At 37.7% G+C, this 22862-nt stretch overlaps 1 protein-coding gene across 2 annotated transcripts in view; it reads right to left on the reverse strand.

Annotated features, from left to right (window-relative positions):
- mgat4c (mgat4 family member C) overlaps nucleotides 1-22862 on the reverse strand; it is a 110811-nt gene that overhangs the window by 42993 nt on the left and 44956 nt on the right. For both annotated transcript variants that reach the window (XM_079621078.1, XM_079621079.1), the window contains one exon: nucleotides 14029-14119. The gene's annotated coding sequence lies outside the window, so the exon portion shown is untranslated. The remainder of the gene's footprint in view (nucleotides 1-14028; nucleotides 14120-22862) is intronic.

Raw genomic sequence — 22862 nt, forward strand, 5'->3', positions numbered from 1 at the left:
GTGCTAGACACTTTCAGACAAATATGTCATTCCATAGACAAGAAATTCCAATTCAGCTCATTGAAAACACATTAACCCACCCGGATTACAAAGCAAAATTGATAAAGTGTGGAGCAAGCATTTCCTCTGAGCTTCCCAATGATGCTGAGATTTGTTCAAGCCATCACGGCCATTAAAAAAAAAATCTGCTACATTAAGACGTGTGTCCTACTCAATTTAAATGGAAATGGGGCAGCCTGGAAAAAGAAAAAAAACAGTGGAGAGAAGGCTGACTTTGAGGAAAGATACAAATGAGAAAATAAGGTGATTAAATTGGAGAAATCTCTTGTCAATACAAATGTAAATGAATTTCTGCAGTCTGTTTATCATCCATGAAGGACAGTGCAGAATGTGAGCGAGGGCTGCACTGTTAGCCCGGACAAGTTGAATCTACTTAAAAAATGTGAGCAAACTGGTTGCCCTAAAATATTTAAGTAATGGTAACTTTAAAAATTCAAGTTGATTTAACTTAAAATCCTTTGTAATATCAATTACTTTGCAGTTAGTACACATAGTATATTTAAGTTCAATGTACTAGCCCGTATACTTAAAAAATGTGAGCAAACTGGTTGCCCTAAAAAAATTAAGTAATGTGTACTTGATAACTTCAGTAAAATAAAAATAAAAAAGCAAGCAAATAATTTTCTCTCTCTTTTTATTTCAATTGAAACATTTTCATTTCAAAATACAACAGTGAAGAAACATAATTTCTTGCCTTCAAGTTTAAGAGGTTTCTAACTTTTGTAATAAGACTGTCTACTCAGAACCTAGCTGTGGACTTTCTGAATCCAGGCATAGGATTCCCACTGGAATTTGGTGGTACGAGTCCTGGTCATTGACATCCTAACAAAGAAACAGATTGACACGGCATTATAATGACAGTTAGATAATACTGTGTTGTCAACTAAAATGTATATCCAATACAATGTAATACAATGTAAACTACACTGAAATGCATTAAAAAAAAGTTATCACTTTCTTCATTAACTGGATATTTTACACACTTTCAGCCCCAGTTGTGCACAAGCTTTTATGGTTAGCTGCCAAGCCACATTCACTGCACTTTTGCTACAAATACTTGTAATGTATAAATCTATTTATGGTAGCACTGTACTTCAAAATCAAAAGACATTAGTGAAAGGTATTACTTTCAGTTGTACTTAAAGGCTTCGTTCACCCAAAAATTTAAATTCAGCCATTAATTACTCACCCTCACATCATTCCAAACCTGTAAGACTTTCGTTCATCTTCAGAACACAATAAATATATTTTTTAAAGATATTCAATATCTTTGAAATCTGAGAGTTTTCTGTTCCTCCATTGACATTCTGCAAAACTATCACTTTCAAGATCCATAAAGGTAAAACCTCATTAAAGTAATCCATATGACTCCAGTGGTTTAACCAAAATTGTATGAAGTAATGTGAATGCTTGGTGTGCACTAAAATAATAAAATGTTGTTATTTACAAAATATATATTTCCAATGCACATTCACAAGAGCACCATGACGCATGGTTAAACCACTGGAGTCACATGGATTATTTTACTGATGTCTTTACAACCGTTCTAGGGCTTGGAAGTGGTAGTTGCGTAGACTGTCACTGAAGGGACATACAGAAACCCTCAGATTTCATTTGTGTTTGAAAGGTGAACGAAAGTCTTACAGGTTTGGTAGGACATGAGGGTATGAGTAATTAATGACCAAAGAATGAGTAATGAATTTTTATTTCTGGGTGAATTAATCCTTTAAACTGCAGAAATAAATATTTTATTGTGAGCCTATTTCACATTTGAAGACAAATATTTTCAGTTTTTCATTTCATTAACCAAGATTACAGATATTCCGAAATATTAAAAATACTGAAAATAAATGTCTGGGAGATACTGATAAACTATTCTGAACATTAGTAGCAGACAGGACTCTAATGGTAACAGTAACATTTAAAACCTATTAAAAACTTACAGAGCAGGTCTTAAAGAATGCAGAAGGGTCATTCCCCAAAATGACCGGCAGTCCACGAAGGCAAATGGACCGAACATCTGTTGGCTCGGTGGTCTGGAAGATATTGGAGATATTGAAGTTTGTTAGGGATGCTCACCCAAATTTGTCAGATTTTGGTAAGTAAAGAACAGGGCAAGACAAGATGACAAACAGGAAAGGAGAGAGCAGAGAATGGAGGAGTAAAGGAAAAAAGACAAAACAAGAAAAGTGGAAGAGTATAGTGGAGAGGACATGAGAAAGAAATTTGAGATTTAAGAATGGAAAGAAAAAGAAAGTGAAGTCCAGAGGAAAGAGGAGAAGAAATTAGAGAAATTACAATAGGATAAAGAGAGGGTAGACTGATGTAGACAAGTAAACCCACCTTTGTCTGGCGTAAAAGCTCAGCCAAAATCAGATTTGGAGAGTAATGATCAAGTGCATCAAAGAAGTTCTCTCTGAGATTTTTCCCCACCACTCTGTTGAACTCATAATAAACCTAAATAAAGGTAAACATAGCAAACAATATTGGCTGTCACCACATCTATGACCACAACATGATTTCAGTCAAAGTTTATGACCTAAGTGGTCATAATACCCATTTTCTTTTTATACATATGTTTATTCAAATACTCAATTTAAAAAATTAAAAACGTAGCAAAATGTACGTTTTTTTTCTAACTTAAGCTTAAATTCACTCACCAGATTAAGTAAACTGTGGTCGGTCGTCGTGTCTCACTGGAAATCTCGTTGTATCTGTGTCGAACATGCAGGGGTTAAAATGGGACCGCCGTGCACGAGTGAGAAAACCACCTAGTTAACAAGTGAAAATGTCACGACCTGTTTAAAGCATGTTATTGCTCACAAACAGCCCCTCAATAAAATAAAATAAAAACTCAAACCAATAACGTTAAATAGACGAAAAAAGTCAGATTAATTCGCCAGGAGATCGAGCGGGCTTCGTGTTCGCTGCACTCGAGTGAAAATGGTTTTATGGGGCATATTTTTGTCCCAAACGGTTTAAAACAATGTTTATACACTACTCACAAACATCATTTTGATGGAGAGAGAGAGAAAAAAACAAATGAACAGACGAAACTATGTCTGCTAAATTCGCCTGTGTTTCAAGTTCAAGCGGGGCTAACGTTAGTGAAAAGAAGTCCAAAATTACTTAAAACAACGTTTTCACGACTCAAATAATAATCGGTGAAAAATAGAAACAATAAACCTGACTAAAACATTTGTTTTAAACTACTTACCAACAGCTCTACGAATTTGCATTCACTTTTCAACCACGAGAGAAAATGGCGTTGCTTGCCTGACTTGAAACAACTGTGTGTGCGTCCTTGTGGCGAGTGGGGGTAAGGGGCGTGGTCAGTACACAAACTCTACAATTTTAATCCATTAAACTTAAAGTTTTCCACACATTCAAATATGTCTACAAAAGTAGTAGAATTCACTTACATTTTTATAGTAATGCATTCAAAATTAAATAATTTAAGTGTACTGTAATTAAATTGTTAATTAGATATAAAATCCGGGCTAACAGTGTGATGCATATTCATTGTACAGTAGCAGGGCTCTCCCAGTCGGCTATAAAGAAAGAGAGGTCAAATGAATATGGAGAAGAGCTGTAGTCATGACCTCTTTCTCTGAAACAAACCTTTCTCCTTTCTCCCTGAAGAAACTCACTTGAAGGTAGGGGGTAAGAGCTGCACAAGGACTTGTATTCATGGGGAAATGGATCGTCCATTTTTTTATGTATATAGTTGCTCATCTGCGGAGTTGTACTTTCTGACATGGGACATCAAAGCTCTCATTATCTTAATTAGATATACTTCAGAATCTATTAGCATCAGCTGCTTTGCACATCTAAGGAAGTTTCTAAATGTGCTATTGAAAACAGATTTTGAAATGCAAATTTTGATGCTTTAATTGATATAATTTATAGATTGATAGGCTTTAGTGTTTTAGTGTGGTCTTGGTAGCTCATTAATAATCCCTAATGAGTCTCAAGCTAATACTTTCTGGAGGGCCCCTTTTTTACCTGACTGCAAACCAAAGTACATTTAATCTAAATTAAATATTAATATTTTGTTCAAAATCCATTAAAATCCATTTTTTACAATCTAAATAAAGTCATCTTGACCAGCAAATCTAGAACTGGAATTTATTTATTCCCCCCAAAATATCGAGAGTATCTTTAAAGAGATAGTTTATCCAAAAAATGTATATTCTGTCATCATTTACTCAACCTCATTATGTTCCAAACCTGTTTGATTTGATGTCTTCTGGGGGACATAAAAGACATATTTTGATGGATATTTAAACTTTTTGTTCACACAATGAAGGTCAGAGGGGTCTAAAACAACACTGACATATCAAACTATCTTCTTTTGTGTTCCACAGAATAAAGACATACAGGTTTGAAACAACATGAAGGCGAGAATTTCCATTTTTGCGTGAACTATGCCTTTATGTCACCGTCAGCCGGAGTGACTGCGGTTACGCCCACTGAGTGGCAAAAAGACTGAGTGGCTGCATTGGTTTTCAGAGTGAATGCCACAAAAAACACATCTAAAATGGGAAAGAGCTATGAGATTGACAGTGCAAATAGATTTGACAAGAAATCTGAGGTATATTATTGCAGACTGCCGAAGCTAAGGAAAAGAGAACCAAATGGATCACTGCAATTCACAGAAACAACTGGACTCCAGGCAGTGAAAGGTGGATTTGCAGTTATCATTTTGTGTCAATTTGTTGAATTTTGGGGTAAAATCATGCCCTTTATGTTGTATTGTTATATATTGTATTGACAACTCATCAATTAAATATTCACCATCTAATATTCTGCATAACTGGATGTTTTTAAATTAACACTGACCAAAATTATACAAGGGCTAAAAAAACTGTTTTAGGGCTGGACAAAATGACAATATATATATTATATAACACTGATATAAATGATCACCCGGATTTAGACCTATATTTGTATAAAATCGGTTGTTTTACTTGTGTTTTCGCAGTTTCCCCTATTAAATCCAGTCACGCAGCAGGCTCTTTTGTGACTCAGTCTGGCTGAGGAGGGTATGTTCCGGCAGGAAAGTGACGTCAATGCATACCCTCTATTAGTGGGTGTAAAACTTAGTTTGATTGACGTATTCCAGAACCCTCAGTTGTTAATAACAGTTCTTAAGCAGCTGGCTAAATTTGTGTCTTCCATCAGTCCATGAGCCCTACTTTTCAAAGGCTCACCCTCGGGAGCACTTCATTTAAACAATCAATCCCCTAAGACTGGCCCACAAGCAAGAAACGACTCTTTTTTTTTTCTTCCCTGTCAGTGCATCTGAAGGGCTGGCCGGCGCTGGAGCTTGGGTGGATAATCCGTTGGATCGAGTCTCCTTGGGTAAGGGCCAGCCAGCAGCCGGATGGTTTTGGGCAGCCCGCCCGGTCAATCCCCACACTCTGGAGGTCAACATCCAGTAGATTCCAGAGGTCAGAGTAGAGACAGATTCGCTGTGACTATGTGCCTAGCAAGACCAGAATATGCTTCTAAAATGATGCTAAACACAATGAAGAAATGTTTTTGACAGCCTAATAAATAAATGTACCACGTTCATTATTATTCAAAGCCATTTGTGCCATTTCATACTACAGACAAATCTATTCAGGTTATATAAGAGTTCTTTAATCATGATTCTCTCTTTTTTATTATGTACTCCCGTCATGTCAAACCATCATCAAGCCACTGCAAAAAAGAATATGCGTATTGATGTCATTAAACCAATTTGAATCAAATCAAATCCAGTTATACAAGAAAACATGCAACATGTGTTAAACATCCCATTAATTGCTCAACACATTTGGCCACATGTTTTTTATCTATTATTTTATTTAAAAAAAATAAAAATAATAATGACACCTTGCAATTACACCACAGACCACTAGGATCACTTAACTGTGATTAATTTCATGAATCCGGAAGTTTCCGGATTGAAAAAAATAGTAATTGAGGGGACAAATTAAAATAGCAAATGTGATGAAAAAATGTCATGGTCAACTTTTTTATTATTTAAAGTTAAAGGACAAGTTCGGTATTTTACACTTAAAGCCCTGTTTACAGACCGTATCTGATGAAATAGAACGGTTAAGATTAAAATTTGGACACATGCTCCTGTCCCGAGAATTTTAGGTTTATTTAGCTTTTGTGGACCTATTTTGCCGAACGCGTCACACCCAGATTCTTCCGTTGAGAGCTTGAATAATAGACACCAGTTGGTGGCGATAATGCACCTTTGCCAATTGCAAGCAAACCGCTGGCATTTCATTGAATACACAGAAGAAGCAGAAGAAGAAGCGGCGGAGGAATATCGTACCTCACACAGCACATTCAATACAAGTCAATGGAGGTGGACAAACACTACGATAAAACCTGTTGGAAAGCATCTTTTTCAGCGATTTTTTTTGGGATCATATCAGTGAACACCCCTGACCACTCGGTGAGTTTCACGTCTTTGTAAACGAAAGTTTAATGTGTTTTAGGAAGGAATCTGCCAGTGCACATAGACAACCATTGTGGGGGTGGGGGGGGAAAGCTAAATAAACCTAAAATTCTCGGGACAGGAGCATGTGTCCAAAGTTTAATCTTAACCGTTCTATTTCATCAGATACGATCTGTAAACAGGGCTTTAAGTGTAAAATACCGAACTTGTCCTTTAATATGTACAATAATTTATTTTAAAATAAATTGAAGTCATATTTTGGTTCCTTTGGGTGTTTGCTGAGGGCCCAGAGAACCACTGTCCTAATATTTTCATGGAATTTATGGTATCAGATTTTGCACACATTTAAAATCCCTTGCAATTACGCCACACTAGGTGTCCATGGATCCTCGAGAGGTAAAAAAGGACAAGTTCGGTATTTTACACTTAAAGCCCTGTTTTCACAGCTACCACAGAAACCGAAAATTCTCAGGCCAGCGGTGTCCAAATTTCAATCTTAACTGTTCTATTTCATCAGAAACTATCTGAAAACAGGGCTTTAAGTGTAAAATACCGAACTTGTCCTTTAAGAAACCCTATTTTAATCAGGTACTGTAATACAATGAATGTAGGAATCTCCATAAAAGCTCATCTAAATTAAATCACTATTTAATCACACACACACACACACACACACACACACACACACACACACACACACACTTTCACCCTCTCCCTTTCTCACCTCCCACTTGCTTCCATGCTCTTTCCACAATGTCTCTGCAACCTTCCTCTCACCCAGTGATCCTCGCTGAAGCTCGGTCTCTCTCTTCGTGTCATGTCTCATCTCAGGGGAATTTTAGGGTTTTGCGCAGAGGAACAGCATCTGCTGGAGGACCAGCAAGATGAAGGAGAATCCCTGGCCTTGAGCATCAGCACTCCACTGGAAACTGTACCCTCTCCTCCATTGCGAGAGAGATTTGTTTATTTTCATGACCTTTATTGGCTGCCTTCACTCCAATCCAGCGTGCAGTCGCTCAGTGGTTTACCATAATTACTTTTGCAGATAGAGGTGAGACAGAGTGCAGCAGTCGCATCATACGAGGCACTCTCAATGGTCAGGTGTCTGCATTTTCCAGCATACAGATTTGAATGTCAGAGTAAGGTTAGGCCAAATGACTTCAAACAGTGTTTCCTCTGAGATGGCTCGATTTGAGAAAAAAATGCTTTAGGAAAATATGCGCAAAAGAAAAAACGAAAGGGAAAATATTTTAACCCTCTCAAAATGAAATAAATAAACAGTTCACCCCAGAAATGCCATGAATTCTGTCATTATTTACTGCATGTCATTTAAAACATATTTTTATTTCCTTATTCATTTATAAAATATTTATTTATTTTTGCCATTATTTCTTTATGTAGAATACAAAAAAAGTCAGTTTTGATAGTTTTGTGAGGAACAAACTGAAATTTAAATCATTAGTAAAATCACCTCAAACCAAAAGTCTCAAATCAATGGAAGAGCAGGTTGGTAAAACTTTACAATAAGGTTAATTTATTAAACATTAGTTAATGTATTAACTAACATGAACTAACAATGAGCAATATACATTTGTTACAGTATTTATTAATCTTTGTTAATGTTAGTTAATAGAAATAAAGCTGTTCATTGTTTGTTCATGTTAGTTCACAGTGCATTAACTCATGTTAACACGATTTTAATAAAGTATTAGTAAATGTTAAAATTAACATTAACAAAGATTAATAAATGCTTTATAAGTGCAGTTCATTATTAGTTAATGTTAACTAATGTAGTTAACTAATGTTAACTAATGAACCTTAAAGAGTTACCAGCATGTTGGACGTCAATTAATTGTTTTGGTTTTCATTAGTAAATGTCACCTTTCTAAACCTGTGCCAAATTAGAATTCTGAATCACAGCAAAGGTGATTTTCAGTTAATAATGACTTAATTCATACATTTCCTCACACAAAACTGTCATCGAGTTGTATGGACCACTTTTGTGGTGTTTTTATTCATTTCTCTTTTTTTCCCTCTTCTGTTTTTGTGTTCGATTCTGGTTTGGAATGACAGCATTATTATTTCTGGGGGATCTATTCCTATAGGATTTCATCTCTTCTATTAAAAATGATGTACGTGCACTGGGAATTTCTTGCCTTATACAAACAGCAACAGTTTACTGTAACAATTGTACACATAATGCTATATTTGAGAATGTGCCATAGCATTAAATCTTAAAATCAAACATTGATGAATGCCAGCGCTGATCTCTGAATTGGCAATTATGTTAAATACCTGGCTTTGAAAAGATTCACTGAACTGTGAAATGCACTTTTAATTGTGACCTGGAAAATGCTTAGGCAATTTTGATCACAAGGTGAAGAAAAAGAGAAGAGAATTGAAAATAAATGCATAACGAGACAAAAAAAAGGAGTGAAAGCACAGCAGCACAACAACAACACAGGGACCTGCTTCCTCCCCATCAGCACACCAAAAAGCCTTGGGGTACAGCTCTCGCAACAAAGAACAAGAGTCTCTCTCGCTCTTCTGAAGAATACAATTTTCTCCCCTTCTTCTCCCCTTGTACCCCACTCACATTCTGCCCAAATCCCCTGCTCTGGGATCTACATTCGGCATGCCACAAACCGTATTCCCAGATGTCTCAAAACACAAGTGTGTCTCAACATCACTCTCTTTTTGCTTTTAATTTTCCAAGGAATGCTAGTGCCATTTCACGCTTTTCTCCCTACATGCCTAAAGCCAATACCCAGAGCACGAGTGTCTGAGAAACTGCCTCTACAGCTCCAAGTGAGAAAAAAATAAGCTCCAGTGGATTTTCGAACGCTGTCTGCCAATGAGATCGTTTGATCAGCTGCCAGGTGATGACAGATGATCTGCATTAATCTCGCACTTTCTGTGACTCTTTCCAAGCAGAGGGCATTGGTTTGAAAAGTGAAATGATGCCACGTGGGATTTCTTTGTTTCTTATTTTCTCCGCTGTCTCCTTCTCCGCGTCTCGTTTGTTAGAGGAAAACTCCATGACACCAGCAGAGCTGAATCAAACTCGCTGAAAAACAACGGGGGGACGAGGTCAGACAAAGCTCTTGTTAAAATGTGGAGTGTTTGCTCTAAAACTGGCCTGTAGTGGGATGGAGGATGTTTTAGCGCTGACCTGCGCGGTTGCAAGCGACCTGAAAGATCACCGTTTGGATCCTCGTGTTTCAATCCATTAAACCTTGCGAAGTGCTAAACAATTGAATCATTTATGAGAGTGGAGATGCCCCGGCTTGACTTCATCACGAACCCCATACAATAAAACAAATTTGCTTATTAACTTTTGTCCAGGTTTTAATTGCGAAGACAGACACCCTGCAGCTTACCAAATGACCCGAAGAGGAAAGCAAACTTCATTGTCGACTGTTTGCTAGTACTTTCAAGTTGGCTTATTCTTTTTAAACACTAAAGAATGTGAGATTGGTATGTAGCTGCTATAAAGTATAAACGAGGATGAGAAAAGCTTGTAAAGAAGCAATTCTGTCAATAATTTTGAAAACAATAAGTAGCATTAAATACTGCCATTCACGTTTTAAAAGGAACATTCTTTCATAATTTATTCACCTTCATGTCATTCCAAACCTCTATGACTTTCTTTCTTCTGAGGAACACAATAGAAGATATTTTGAAGAATGTTTTTGTCAATATACAATTAAAGCCAATGGGGTCCAAAAGGACAAAAACACAGGCATTCTTCAAAAAGGACAGAAACTCATACATGTTTGGTACTACATGAGGGAAATGCGGGTATTTTACCCCAAAATGAAAATTCTTTCATGTAGTGCAGGAAAATTGTCTCTCCTGAAGACAAAAACAACAACATATTTTATTGCCCGAGCTGCACAGAGCAGAAATGGCAGAAGAAAATATGTCTGATTCTCTTCCATCAGTTCCAAATTAGCCTGAGGGATGCAAGTGCTCGGTCTGACACATGCAGACACACGTTCATGTTTCAAACAGGCCCTGTCAGGGCAGACTGACCCCTCGGCAGATGGTGCGTATCACATGTATCACCCCAGAATCATCAGCATGAGAGTTGTCACTATTAAGCCGACCTGGACCCCTTGCCCCCGTCTCGAAATCCAGGTGTGAGGGTGACGAGACAGCACCATTTCTGCAGGGTCGTGACCTTAACTCTATACAGCTCTCATCACTGGAAGATCTGGTTCTGCACACAGCACACACATATTATTATGCCGATTTCTCTTCGCACCTCCAGTCACAGCTAACAGCTGCTGATGAACGAGAAGCGACGGCTTGTGATGGTGCTTCTCCATTAGAAAAACATAACCAGCTGTTATTTCGAAAGGGGATGGTGGGCTTATTACCGTGATTTCCAGCGGGAGTAGCTCTCCTGTTTGGCTGATTATTTTGCGTGGCTGAGACTCTGCAAGGAGAGGTACGTGTTTTGTGTTGTTGACAGATAACAGCCTTTTCCTTTCACCAAGGTCTAGGGACAGAGGACAAAGTATTTCATCCCGGAAATGATTATATCCGGTAAAGTCTGAGAGAAGCCATCAGTGAGTTTTATGTCGGCAAAACGGGGCATATTGTTTTAGATGATGCTCAATGCATGAATTTGTCATTTTGTAATTGTGTGAGGGTGAATGGGAACTCTGCAAGCTCGGTAAAGGAATAGATCACCCAAAAAATGTAAATGTCATAATTTACTCACCCTCATATTGTTTAAAAGGGCATGAAGGCAAGATTTTCTGTGAATAACTAACTACACTGTATGAATGGCATTTAGTTTGAGAATTTGGAGCTTTCATTCGATGCAAACCAGTCCACTGTGCTAAGTGTAAAGAAAAACACGTTTTTCAAATGACATGATTTTGAGAAGATACACAATTCACGACATGCTAATCTCTGCTAGCGATCTCTTGTGTGTAAGCATTTTCCTTATACTAATTAATTTTGCTAACTGCTAACAAGTGAAAACATGCTGATCTGAATGAGACAATTACTGTAAATAATGTGTTCTGTGTTGGATATGATGGATAGCTAATAAAATTAACAAATACATTTGTCTGAAATTACTCATTAGTTCATCATAGCGAATGCCTTGAACTAAGGGAATAGAGAGCGACAGACTACTCTGAAAGGAAGTAACCACATAACAGCTAAATGCTGTTTAATTTTTAATCAAATAAAAAATGTAACAAAATCATAGAGAAGAGCAAACTTCATTGTCGACTGTTAACTAATGCTTTAAAGTCAGCATGAAATCAAAATTGACCCTATTTATTACTTTGTTAGCGGATATTACTAGTCTTGTGGTGAACAATTAATCTGTGCAAGTTAATACACGGAAAAAAATTGTTTGCCGAAGTTATCTATAATCAAAGTCTGAAAAGTTACTTCCGGGTCTGGAATGGTTCTTTTTATGATGACATAGGCTTGACGGCTTGGGTTGGTTAATCGCTTAACCACTCCCTCAAACCGTTACTCTGCTATGGGCGAGAGATGGACAGGAGGAGTGCTAAAGTAAAACCCTGCCCTCTGTTCAATATTCCGTTTCACTCGGAAATGCGTCACAACACTTGAGAAAAGTCGTTTGCAACTTCCGGTTCACGCGGACTTTAAAGTTAGTTTGTACATTCACCACTCTAAAGAAAATGAAAATAGTAATGCATGGTTGAAAAAAGCTCATATAGAAGCCTTTCTGTCAAAATATTTTTGTGAATATTTCCAGCTAGAATGTTTTACGTCAAATTCACAACAGATTACATATTCCAATTCATGCTATTAAAGGGAAGTTCTGTCATCATTTACTCACCTTCATATCATTACAAACCTGTATGACTTTCTTTCTTCGGTGGAACACAAAAGAAGATATTTTGAGGAACTGTTTTTGTCCATTTAATTGGTTCAAAATAACACTGAATGGACAAAAAATTCTTCAAAATATCTTCTTTGGACACATAAAAGCTAAAAGGCGTTTTATTTGTTATGAATAAAACCACCTCTGAATATAAGTTTTCTATATTTATATCTCTATGTTTGCTAGTCTGGCAAGCTTTCAGTGCCGCCTCTGTTCTGCTGCCTTTCTCCCACTGACAATGAACTTGTGGTTACAGTGTAGCATGTAAAACGTCCGATCACACTTTATATTAGATGTCTTTATGTACTTACATCAAAAAATAAGTACAATGCACTTGTGTTTGTTTAGCAAAACACTTATGGTGCTATTGAGTTGGGATACGGGAAAGGTCAGGGACAGGTTTAGTTAGGTTCAAGTGTGAGTTAAAAGTTAAGGGAAGGCACAGTGTAATTATAGATGTACATAAATATTACATAATATTTACATGCAGGTAATTATAATAATATATGTACAATGTAAAAAAACATATATGTACATAAGTGCATTGTATCAAATGATTGATTTAAATGTTAGTACACAGTAAATACACCTAATATAAAGTGGGACCAAACGTCCAAAGGCAAGTTCAGTTAAATGCCTGAAAAACAGAGATACAAATAGACATTATTATGGTCTGTCTGTTCATTCTCAGTACACTCCAACTTTATTTTTTGATCCTGAACTTTTACTGTGTGTCAAATTCAAGCGCAAAATCTCGAAATGCTGCTTTTCAACTTATAGTCCATGGATTTCATGTTTTCGGTATGAGGTAAACCCTTCAATCACTGGAGACAGTGCACAGACAGATCCGCTGCTTGTATAATACCCTGAGCTTTAGTAAAAAATTTCACCCTTGCTTCCCATACTCTTAGCTTCGGAATCAGAGCACACGGTGGTGGATCGTGCTGTCCTGGATAAGGAACAGCTGTTTGAATGAATCTTTAATGTTCACTCACATCGGTGTTTGCCTCTGCCAGCTGTACATCTGTACCATCGTTCTTCACAGTTTCAAGTGCCTATCATTCATTAGCACTGTGCCCACCACAGCATTCTCTCATTTGCAGCCTTCTATATGCATGCGTGGATGTTTTGAAATCTGCATTTGTTCGCAAAGTTTTGTAATAATGCTGTTAGACAAGATCTTACAAAACTGCTTTTATGGAAAAGTGAATGGCTAGATAGAGATTTCTTACTTTACCTCAAACCTTATATGTAGAGTCCACCACTTAACCCACAGGTAGAGTATATAAAGTCTATCAGAACAAAGAGACCCTTTTCCCTGCATTTACCTCTCTGTTACCTTTTAGCATAATTACAGCACCATGTTTAATGTCAGCTCAAATACCACACTAATCAGCATTAGAAGATAGGTCAGACCGTATTACAATTGTTGCCTGTGTTTGAAAGGATAAAAGCCTGTGCTTGGTTTTGCATTACAGGAGATCCTCTGGTCTCTTCTCACCCCTGCTTTTGTAAATCACAATGGGAGATTAAAGGAAGGTAGTGGTGCAAATTAAAAGGGGTTTCAACAGGTTTTGGACTCCAAAAGAATGAAAAAGCAAGGGCAAAAAAATTAAATGAAACAAGTTACCTGCTTTGCAGGACTCAGGTGTGCTTGTAGGAGCGAGCCGTGTGGTTTGAGAAGACGACGATCAATGGATCCATAGAAAATGGCTTGTTATCTATGTGAAACAGACAGAAGAGAAGAACATTGCTCATTTTCTGCAGCTTGTGTGAGTGTGATGAGTGAGTAAACATGAATCTTCTGGTTGAGAATTCTATTTCCTGTTATTTTTCCTTTGGAGGAGGCAGCCGCCGTGGGTGCTCTGGAGAGTAGTGCATTATGGGATTCCATAGTTCTCACAAACAGAGGAGGCCTAATTGGCTCTCAATGAATGGCCATAACCATACATCACAAACCCAATGCCCAAGCTCACAGTCAGCTGAACTATTACTGCTGCAGTTGCCTTTTCCTCGTGCAAGCACGCTCATATCCCAACTCGTTCGGAGACAAATATTAACACAAACAACATGTTTACACAGGAGAAAGAGATGAACAGCTGCATTCATGATTCACAGACGCTAAAGCAAATTCACATTTGAACACACTCAGACATCTGTACATGCGGTCTAATATGAACACAGTGAAGAAAAAACACCCATGGCGATTCATCGGTGGCTCTCTGTCTGTGAATTCACGCTGCCTGCACAGCAGACGGGTCCTCTCGTCATTTTATTAGCACTCAAGGGTTGGGGAAGAGGTGTCTGAAGAGAACACAGCCACTTTGAGGACATAGGATCTGACGAATGCCCTCTTCTTCGTGTTTGTATGCGTGAACTTGTGTGTTGTAACCTTTGTGGTGTATATACTCACTAAACTCTGTCAATACAACCGGAAGGAAAAAATATTGCTCATTCACTTGAAGAAAATCTTTCATTTCATTTAAATGATCAACTTTGTCTCAGATGTTTCTCCTCATATTCCTTAGGAGAATGATTCAATTGTTGACATGCATTACGGACACAGAATAAGGATTCACTGACAATTCTGATCTAAAAAGTCAAACTATTGTCATGTTGTGGCTAATAACTGATATATGGCTGATATTAAAATTGTACTAATTAAAAATAAATAAAAATACAATACTAAAAAAATTATGTAAAATAAATCATTTCATTTTAATCAAGTTAATTTAGAGATTACAAAATTATATAAGGTACCGTATGAAAAAAATATATTCTGATAGGTCCTTAACTCAATGCGCTTGCAATCACATCGTTCTCTATAGGGCAGAGCTGATTGGTTCCTGCTGTATCAGTAGCCAATGAGCTCGCTGCTCAACCTTCAAATACTTGGTCAGCATTTGCTGTAGCGGTTGAAGTGTGCTTTCATAAACCCCTCCACCTTCCCCAGCTCCACCTGTATAGATCTGCTTCGGGTAATTCATGTACACTATATTGCACACAGCAGCATGTCTTATTTGCTCACAGCAGCGTGTTGTGTGTGTATTGGCAGTAGCAAGTACCGTACTTTTTAAAAATAAATTAAATAACAAAATCTCTAATACAGTCAATAGCCAATATTGTGCATTCTTATAATTCTAAATTAAACATATAAAATGTGCATAGCATAGTGCTCGTAATTTAGTTTTGAAATAATTTGATTCAGCGTGCTGCAATTTGAACACAATTTGAGATGAATTTGAGATGCCGAGACACACTAGAGTAGGATTACTGTGAACCTGACCTCAACTCCAGCTGTTCTCAATTCAATGTCATTGCTGTCTATGAGAAATAATTACATAGATATTTAAGATATCTCATTTGTGATGTTTCTTTCCTGTGGGCAGGCCCACACATCCCTGACCTGATCGAAACAATGCACTAAACAAGACTCTTATTTAATAAAACACCTACTTTGATTTCATTATGAATGCTTGTGCATTTCTGGATGCAAAATACCTGATCTTCAAATCCATAAATCAGACAACACTAGACATTTATCTCATTCGCCACTAAGAGATCTTGAATGTGCACACACAGTCTGTTCCTGCCCTGGTTTCCTAGGAAAAGAAGCCACAGATCAGGGAGGGCACAGGAAGAGAGAGCGAGACGGTGGTGGGGGAGGGAGGGAAGAGACAGAAACACTCTTCTCTGACTGGGTCTTCACAAGGAGGAGTGAATCCATGGAGGGGGAAGAGAGAAAGAATGTCTGCTCATTATTCAGCCTGGCACTCGAGGCCACAGAAAATAGCTCTCTTCATTTTTCTTGTCAAGCTGTGGCTCTGTTAATGGTGTGTTCTCAGTCAGTGGTGAGACAAGGGGGAGGGGGGAGGGGGGCTTTAGCCAGCACCAGGAATGTAGCGAGTCGGGATAAACACTACGACACTTTCCGATGACCGCTTGCTCTGTTGGTCATCGACCGCCCCAGAAGTAAAGCTAGCATTTCCGATAAAACACCTTAAAGAAAGCTGGCCCCTTTTTCTAGGGACTGCATTCCTCCATTGGAACTAAATGAGCTTCCTGCCTTTGGAGACCATCTCCAGTTTCCTTCCGATCTAGCCAAACATTTCTGTGAAAACTTTTTGCTGTGGCCGGATCATCTGGATAATAAGAGCTGAAGCAGCCGTGTTCCATTAGAGTGTAAGACTGATTTATAAGCGTTGTGTGATGGTTGTCCGGTCTTCCCTCCATTTGGCTCATGATTGGTCTAATTCAATGAGCTAATAAGCTGAGCAGCTGTGACTCCACTGTTGGGCTTCATGTGCTGAGATGAAAGTGGACCGGCCATCATTATGCACATATATTACTACACAAGTGACGGGAACTTGACCATTTGCATGCATGGACTAGAATGCGATGCAACGATTCCAGTGGATTATGCATCTATATTGACAAATGCATTGTTGGATTACATTTTTATAATGGATTGTGGATTCTATCAATCATATGGAGAGATCAAAACACTGTCTCATAGGGGAAATATATGAGGTTACACAATCACAGAAATCAGGATGAGAGTCATGGATCAAGTCAGGTCATCCATGACAGAGTCAAGGGTTATAGCCACTTGTTAGTTATTTTTTAGTAGAGCTGGGGGGGTTAACACGTTAAAGCAGAACGTGTAACTCGGCAACTCTAGTCATTTATTCACTGATTTTCACTTTTGTTGTCGCATGTTTTCCCCACGAGCTCTCCCTACAGCTGTGGGGCGTATATTTCACAACACTGTCGTAAAAATCTCACTTGCGGCACCCTCCTCCCCCTTTCAACCAGTGCTCATGTGCATTTGTTATGATCGGAGCAAGCCAACTTTATCGTGTGGAGTTATGTCTACCGAGTTGGGTAATACATCATACACATTATCATAGAACATTGACATGTACATTTTGTATTCTGTTATCAACCATAAAGCAGTTTGTGGTTTTCCGCCTGGGAACGCTGGGGGGAGCGGGGAAACCATCCAAATGATTTCTAGACAGTTTTATTAAGTTAAAAAAGTTGCCAAGTTCTTCAATGTAATGTTAGATGTTTAACGTGTTCAAAAAAATAACGCAATTGATGCAGCATTTTTTTGCCTCGTTTTAATGACTTCCTGTTGCGGCTGCTATTGTGAGTGTGCCGAACCAAGTCACCCTGTCATGATGGAGAATTGACAAGGGTGGAGTTTTAGGAGGAATGTTTGCATTTAAAAAGTTGCCTGATGGCGAGTTTGACTAAACAAAGATGCTGTGTACATTTAGCAAAGCTGAATTCAAATATCATAGAAGCATCGAAATTTTGGCCGCCGAAAATGGCATTTTCGGTTTTTGGCCGAAAGAGAAAAAAGGCAGAAAATATAAGCCGGATATATGCTGCTCCGTCCCTCCGTGTTCTGCGATGCGTGCTGCATTCCAGTCCACTTTTAGACACGCACTTGCAAACTTCCCTAAGCACTTCCCCTCGGGGGAATCCCTGCCGCCATTTTGAAGTGCGTTCCACTTCGTGAAGTGGACGAGGGAAGTTTATATGGACAGACCCTCGTTCCCTCAATTCGGGAGCGAGTCTACTTCATATGTACACTTCAGGCACCTATATGTCCCACCATGCAGTACGATTGTGACGTCACCACAGATCTCGTCAGAAGTGGGCACTCGTGCAACGTAAGCAATGACGTACATCCGAGTGAGTAGGAGGGAATTTAGCGGGTGAAAAAAATAAATAAACAATCTGTTCAAATCTGATTATGTTGCAAGGAACTGAATGAAGAATAATATATTGATGTTTAATATCATTTTAATATAGGGCTATTTTCTGTTCCTTCTGCGTTGTTTAATTGAATTAGGTGATTCTACGTTTAAATATGGATGATTACAAGCTTGGGGGAAATGCAATTAATTGCAAATAATTTCAGCGAATTGTGCAATTAATTAGTTCATTTTTTTAATCGATTCCCAGCCCTATTTGTTAGGCTTTCTCAGAGCATCCATCTGACATTTTTCAAATCCTGAATTTGACAAAAGTGCTGTGTTTTAGAACCTACTATTTCATTTGAATATACTTAGTACTAAACTATTATATATTATGCAAAAGGCAGTGCATCAAATGGATACAAAAAAATAATAAAAATACCAGACTCAGAACTGGCGAGGTGCCTATGGAGCTAATTCAATTTTTTTTTCTTGTTCGAGAAGCTGTCACACATTTTTTTTAACAACATATATGTTGCTAATAAATATATGGTCAAACTCCAATGAAATCAACTACTAGTCAAGTCTCTCATGCAAAATTATATTAATGCGGTCCCTAATTAGTCACTTATGAGGTTCAGTGTCATTTAGGATGCTGTCTTTTCAGCAACATGTTATCCTTGATCTCATCCATTCATGGCCTTTTGATGTCTAAATGCATTTCTATAAAACAGATCTCTATATGATGTATATGAACATCCAACCCTGTATTCCTCCATGCCAATCAGAACAAAAACATGCCTAACACAACCTTCAGGGTTTGATCTGAAAAAGGAATATGCGTACATGTTAGCAGAATAACATGTCAGCCTATAATAGAGATTGAGGAAGACTATACAATAGTGACGGCGAGAGTAAATGTGTGCCAGCACTGGGAAATAAGGCCGCGGAGCTGCTTGCTGAAAGGCACAGATAACCCTGAGCTGCACGGTCAGAGTTCCTCGTTTAAGTGCTACTGTTGGCTCTGCAGACGAGCCGAACTGTGAATAAGAGCGCGAGGACTGAGTGGTGATTTTAAACAATGAGAGCTCAGGTAAACTTACAGAAACCTCCCACAAGCTATGATAAATAGCTTAACTTGAGAATGTGGTAACGATGTGAAAAGAGATGTTGAACGCTGTTTTTTCATAAGAGAATTGGTGGATTCTATGGATATTTATATTTTAATGCATTTTTAATATTGTGTGTGAGCTTATGTAAGTATTTATTATATAAGTAAAATCTACTATAATGTAAGACAATACATATAAGAGAGTCTGTGAGGATGGAGGGAGCTGTCCGTGGTGCTGATTATTATGTCTCATTTACTCGGTTCTGAATTAGTCTATTGCTTTTTAAGCGATTATTAAAAGACACAGAAATACTATAGAAATAAATGAAACATGATCTGATTTGAATGCTAGTGGATATAAGTGCCATTCATTTGAACCACTGAAATTAATATTGTGATTTGAAGACAAGAGCTCGGTTTCAAAACATAGTGAGCAGCTGTCATCATACAACCATCATGGGACCTCATAAGAGAGCAATTGGGAATTGTTCTGCACAGGAGACTCAACTTTGTGATTTTAATCATGTTTGATGTTAGCATGTTGCCAAGTTAGTGGTGTAATACTCTCTAAGCAACTTGAAAATATTGCGTGGAATATTCAACGCAATTTCATTGGCACTGAACAATGTTTTATTGAAACTTTTCAGAATGAAATGCACTACCATTTAAAAGCCAGTAAAAAAGTCTTTAAAGAAATGAATACTTTTATCCAGCAAGGATGCATTTAAAATAAGACATTTTTAATATTGTAAAATAATATTATTTCAAATAAATGCTGTTCTTTTTAACTTTCTATTCATCGAAGAATCCTGAATACAAGTATAATGGTTTACACAAAAATATTATGCAATTTTCAATATTGATAATAATAAGAAATGTTTTTTGAGGAGCAAATCAGCATATTCAAATAATTTATAAAGGATCATGCACTGAAGACTGGAGTAATGATGCTGAAAATTCTGCTCTGCCATCACAGGAATAAATAACATTTTAGAATTATCCTGAGAGACATAAGAGAAAAACATTAAAATATCTTACCGACCCCAAACTTTTGAACGGTAGTGCATGTTTTTTTGTAATGTCCTTTCTGTTGACTCATTTCTTTTGAGATCTTTTTTTTTCACTGAACATGTTATAATGCATTTGATTATCTTCTCCATGAAGGATGGTTGTTATAAAATTGGCTACGACAATCTTCCTTAGGAAGTAACATTAAGTTGCTTACTTTTTGGAACAGTCTATGTTCCACCGACTGCATGATGCCTTAAAATGCCTAAAAAGAGAAGGTGTTCTTGATAGGCACTGGCTTCAGGATATTTTCACCGAAGGTTCAAGTACAGTGTAGTCTATTTTTGGATCATTCTGCAGTAATAAAAGAAATGCTTCTCCTTACACTGTATAGTCGCACATTGAGTTCCAGATAAGAAAAACTTTTGTGACTTGTTAGCAGAACAGTTCTGACCCAATTAACTGTCTTTGTTTGATAAAGAAGCACTGACCTCTGTTTACACACTCATCTCCCTCTGATTTGTTTTCACACTGTATGACTTTAATTAGCTTTGGACCTTGCTTCAGGGAATTTGTAAATCCATGTGGATATTTTGCCCAGTGTAATTCAATGTGAGAGATGTCTTCCTCTACAAACCAGTGGCAAACAACAACCAAGCTAAAAGTGTGTAACAGTCTAGCTACTCTGAAATGAAGTTGGCAGCACGACAAGCAACGAACAAAAGTAGCAACCAACATTAAGCTCCCTAATGGAACAGATCAACCAAATCCGGTCATATACAGTACTCACCCTCACATTATTCTAAACCTTTCAAGATTTTATTTCCTCTGCGTAATATAAAAGAAAATAATTTTTGTTTTTATTTTATTTTGTTTTGTGTGTGTGTGTTTAATATATTTGCAGACATTTTATATAACAATGAATATGAATGCAGTGATATTTCCTGTGACCTAATCTAGAATAAGAACTATTTACTCCTAATAACCAATTAACAATTCCTTACTACAAGCTAATTAATAATAATTGTGTTAATACAGTGACAATGAATGAAGAACTCACTACATATAACCTATTAATATATGAATAATGTACTGTAGAAACTACAACAAACTATAAACTAATAGTTTGTTAATAACTTGTAAGTACTTTATTACTGTATACTTATTATAAAGTCATACCAAATTCCCTTCTGTGTTTCAGGTCTACACACTGAACAGCTATATAGTTAACATTACAATGTGACAGTAAGTCAGAGTAAAAACAGATACAAAACAAAAAACAACAATTTAGCATTTGGTTGCTCTTCACTGCTACTTAATGTACAGTATAAGGTAGCTTGTTACTGGAAAAGCTTTTTAGAAAATAACTGAGATGCTGTCACCCTACTGGCAAATGTACTTAAGCTAGTAGCGCTAATGCGTTGGTACTCCTCAATACTGCTTCAGACTAATCCAGATATTTCTAATAATTATATGCGTTTCCTTTTTTACAATTTTGCTTCCTGCAAACTCTAACATCATAATGGAAGGATGTTTGGAAGATGGAATATTACAGATCTCCTTTCTGGTGTCCTCTGCTATTGTTTTAGATGGAAATAGCATTTTCACATGTGTCGCTCTGCATTTTCTCTCTGTGATGGATACCTGTTTCAGCCTGTAGATTTCCCCGTGACAGCATGCTTTCCCACCACTGATGAAACTGAAGGAACTTTCTCAAGCTGTCAAAGATTTCCCTCTATCTCACATAACTGACAGGCTCACCGTCATTACAGACTCTCACTCTCTCTCCCTTTCAATTCTCTCGTGTGTGCGCACACAAATACAAAAATCGGAGATAGGTCTGCTGTCAAATTGGGACTATAGGCTGATTTCCTTTAGAAGGAAGGAAAGAAAAACGCTATTACTGAACGCTGAACTTTACTAAAGTGCCATACAAAAGAAAAAGGTGCATAATGTTATCCGCTATCTTCTCAGAACCATTTATTTGTCAGCTTCAACCCACATCAGGCCCGGGGTGGGTAATCGGGAGAATCGGGAGGATTCCCCGGTGGGCCGCTTCACTTTTGGGCCGGTCGATAATTTTTTTTAAACATTTTTTTTACATTTGTCACGTTAGTTACAATATTAGGCTACACGCGTTCCGCATTCGGACACCGCAGTGCGCAGCCTCTGGGTTGTTCCATGTGAGGCAGTTCTCCCCTCCCATATAGTTGGTTGGGTCCATAGCGCGTCTTTTCCAAAACGTTTTCTCAGGTACCGATAGCTGGGCCGGCCCTACCGTAACGGTACGCGTCAGGGATGATGGATGGGAGGAAGAGGCCAGGAGGGGCTGAAAAAGCCAGGTTGAAAAAAAGAAAGGCATTGGAGGAGAATGCTGCCAAATGTGCCAAACTTACAGATTTATTTTCAAGAGGACAAACACAAGTGGCAAGCAGGTAAAGAGAGATAGGCCTAGCAAATAGCAACGCTGCAACGTAATTATTCGGCTAATACCGTTGTATCGTTGTCAACCCATTCACAAGCAAAATATAAAAGTTAATTAAAATATTTTAATATTAGCCTTTTTGTATCACTCAATACATGTCATGGCGATTCATAGACTTTGCAAATATTATGCAATTTAATATTGATAACAAA

This window comes from Phoxinus phoxinus (assembly GCF_949152265.1).
Source record: "Phoxinus phoxinus genome assembly, chromosome: 8".
NCBI classification, from domain to species: domain Eukaryota; kingdom Metazoa; phylum Chordata; class Actinopteri; order Cypriniformes; family Leuciscidae; genus Phoxinus; species Phoxinus phoxinus.